The sequence below is a fragment of the Zonotrichia albicollis genome, chromosome W, assembly GCF_047830755.1.
Source record: "Zonotrichia albicollis isolate bZonAlb1 chromosome W, bZonAlb1.hap1, whole genome shotgun sequence".
Classification (NCBI taxonomy): domain Eukaryota; kingdom Metazoa; phylum Chordata; class Aves; order Passeriformes; family Passerellidae; genus Zonotrichia; species Zonotrichia albicollis.
In genome coordinates, this window is record NC_133859.1 from 22,729,685 (window position 1) to 22,733,649 (window position 3,965).

The following is a 3,965-nucleotide window of genomic DNA, read 5'->3' on the forward strand; positions in this document are numbered from 1 at the left end:
CCTGTATTTGAATGGAATTCATGCATCATGTATGAGGTGTATGACTATGCAACAGGCTATTGCTTTTAAGGGTTAATCCTTTGTTAACGGGTGTCCTTTTTTGGGCTCGTGTTGCCCTGAAAAAGGTACCCGGACGTCCGTAACTCTTTGTATTTGTCTCATATTGTCCTAATTAAAATTGTCCAAATTATTATTAATCTAATTGTATTTCTATTTTTAACCATTTTATTATTATTAAACTTTTAAAATTTTATAAACAAGTGATTGGAGTTTTTAACAATTTTAGTAGCAGAGGATGGTTAACACCTCACTGCCGGTGCTTTCGGAGAGTCAGAGTGGGGAAGGCGCGCCCTGCCCTATTTGGCAGCCTCGCTCTGTTTCCCCTGGGGTGGCCGACAGATACAGGTTACGATCGGTGGACAAAAGGAGTCAATAAAACAAAGACAAGGGAAAAAAGGCTCCCTACAACCGCAGTAATTGGCCCCCTAAGACTAGTAGAGCGCACGAAGAACCCGGGAAGGAAAAAGGATTGGTAAGTATTTCTCGGGGAGGCAGGTACGGGGGGATGAATGTGTGTGAATGAGAGGCGGGCTGGTTGTCCCAGACCTGCCAAGTGAGTGCTGGAATCTCCCATGCTGCGTTTCCGACTTTCCGCGAAGAAAGAGGCCAGTAAAGAGAAGAAGCGAGTGATAAGAGGAGTGAAAGAATCCCCCGGGGTAACTGGGACTGGGTCTCAGGGAGGGGTTGGACCCCTCAGAGGTAGGGAGCAATGTTTCCTAGCCCAATCCACTAGGAAAGAGGACAGGAGGGGCCCCTAAAAACCTGCTGGGTTGAGGGATTTTTATTCCAAGAGCAGCATTGAGCAGAATTCTGTCGGGGTGAGGATATACCCAAGAACACTCAGGGTGGGACAACACAGCAAAAAAATTAAATGCCCAAGAGCATCTGGGGTTGTACCACACTGCTGGGTTGAGGGATATCTGATAGCACCGGGACTGGCCAGTAACACCTAAACTTGTAATAGGTGATGTGAAAGTAACAGGTACCTTACTGTTGTCTTGTTGTGTGTGTGAGAGTGAGTCACACACAAAGTCAGCCACAACTTCCCGGGCAGGTGGGAAGGGGGAGGCAGCGGAAAGAGGAGTGAGTGACCTGCACACCAGGCTAGCGTTCCTCGGGCAGGTGGGGCTTTAGCTGAAGGTTGTGTGTGACCTGCAAACCAAACTAGTGTTCCCCGGGCGTGTGAGGGGGCCATAACTGAAGAGTGTGAAAGACATGTAGACAGCCTCTCATGGGGATGGGCACCGGAGGCAACCAGAGTCAGGACCCTTCCAGGAGGCCTGGAGATACTGAGACCCCGGAGGCCAACCCCAAGGCAAGGGGGGCCACAGGGACCCGTGATTTTCTGCCGACAGGGATCCACTTTGTGTCTTGAGGGTGTGAAGGAATGTGTGAAAGTGAATGAGAAATAAAAGTGAGTGAATGTAGACGAATGAAAGTATAGGTAATGTGGATTGTGCATTTTAAGCCTTACCATATCTCCTTGGAGGGAGGTGTATTGTATTGAAAAGCAGTGTGAGAGAAGGGGTTTTCTGGGTGTAAGTAGTTGAAAGAAAAGTGGTATTTCAGTTGTTAGTAAAAAGTGAAAAACAGAAGCAGAGGACGAATAGATAGAATATTGAAAAATGAGACAGAAATCCAGTAAGGTGGATACAGGAAAGAAAAGCAGGAAAAAATTACCAACAGAAATTCCCCAAGATAGCCCTTTGGGAGTATGTTAGCAAACAGAAATACAACTCCTTGCAAAATACAGGGTATGCAGAAGTTGATGAGAAAAAACACGCAAACTTGTGAATTACATACTTTAAAAAGAGCATTAGAATATTTAACACAAAAGAAAGGAGTTATGTATTGATTCAAGGTATGCCTTTAGAGTAGCACATACCTTAAGAAAAATTTAAAAAGGGAGATTACTTAATTCAAGAGGAAAAGGATTAGTACCTGAGAAACTTATTTTAGAGGTTTTAGACACATTAAAATTACCTAAGAGAGATAGCTATAGTTCATATTAAGGGACACCAAAAGGTAAAGACCCCAGAAATAAGGGGAAATAATTTGGCAGATCAGGAAGCTAAAGACGCAGCAGAAAATGTAGCTGAAAGACTTAATATTAACTCCAAATGAGAAAAAATTGGAAATTACAAAGTTTAGGGAGGCAGAGAAAAAAAGAATTAAACAAGATAGGTGGTGAACAAGATAAATCAGGGAAATAGAAACATCTTGATGGAAGACAATTAGATAATAAAATGCTTACTAGGTAATATTAGAAGACATGCATCAGAAAACCCAGTGGGATACTCAGGCTTTGTGTGATGATTTTAAGGAACTATGGGTGCATTAGGATTTTTGGAGTAGAAAAACAAGTAACTGAAAGATGTATAATTTGCCAAAGGATAAATAAAAGGGTGATGAGAAAAACAACATGAGAAGGTCGTGAGTAAGCTCGTCGACCATTTCAAAGTATCCAAGCAGAAGTTTGGATTTGTTAAGCTCTGGATTTATTTGTAAAAACCGTTTGATCTAGAAGAAAAAGAGTATACTACATGCTGGGGAGGGGGGAGGTTGTAAGGAAAATAACATTTTTGAAAGGCAATAAAAGAAAAACAGTAAAAGACTGGGAAGAAATTATTGCCTCATCCATTCCCGTTTGTTTCCCCACTCGTTCGCAGCTGCACCACCCCACCCCCCCAGCCCCTGTGCCGGCTCCGGCACAGTCCGTCTGCCTCAGTCCCGGCCGCCTGGCCCACGGCCGCTACGCTGGCCGCGCCGGGGGGGTGTGGGTCTGTCCTGCCGTGTGGACCGTGGTTACCGCGCTGACCGCACCGAGGGGGAGGTCCCGTCTGTCCCGTCTGTCCCATCCCCGGCTGCCCTGACTCTGGTCGGCTACCGCCGCTGCAGCCGGGGTCAATCGCCTGCTTTGTCTCTGCCGGATCAGCCACCGTGAGCCGTGTGGGGGCGATCCACGCTCCAGCTCGGCCTGCACCGGAACAGCCCCTCGGGCGATCCCGGCTGCAGACCCCACCTTTAGCGGACCGAGACTCAGAGTCATGCCGAGTTCCACCCGTCCTGCCCCGAGCCCCGTTCCCTTGGTAACCACAGCTCCGGCTATTCTGGGAAACTCTCTCTAAAGGAAGCACTTTATCGAAACACTAAAAGTTCAGTTAAAAGAAAGCCCTCTCCTGATTATTCCTAAGAATACAGGAGAAAGGCTATAGAAGATAAAAATCCAAAAAGAACGGGATAAAGGGATTGGTCTATTTCCATTAAGAGAGGTTTCCATAGGAGGGAGTGGACCGGCGTTTGTAAATGCTCCTTTGACTTCGTCTGAGGTCTGAAATTTTAAGAAATAAATGAAAGGGATATTTGGAGGATCCCATAGGCATAGCTGAACAATTAGACCAATTTTTAGGTCCAAACATTTACTCTTGAGAAGAGATGCAGTCTATAATGAAAATAATATTATGTCAGGAAGAAAGACAATTAATGAGAGCAGCTGGAATAAAAGCTTGGGAAAAAAGATAATCCGTAGGGACCCCCAGAGAAGACAAAATGCCATCTGTACCTCCTGAGTGCGGTCAAAATAATGTGGAGGGGAGTAAACACGTGAAGAATTATCGTAATTACATAATCAAGGGAATAAATAAGACAGCATATCAAAGGCGAAATGCAAAAAAAAAAAAAAAAGGTTTTTAAGGGACAGCATTTAGAGGGGAAAGAAGAAACTCCAACTAAATAGATAACCAAGCTTAAGAGAAATAGGAAAATGGCCCTAAGTAAGTGGAAGATCTGAAAATCTTTAAAGAGAGGGGTGTGATAAACGAATTTACCAAATATAAGAATCGTATAATTATCTTTATTATTATGCAAGCAAGAATAAGCAAGGTTCAGCGCTGGGCGGCCAGGAG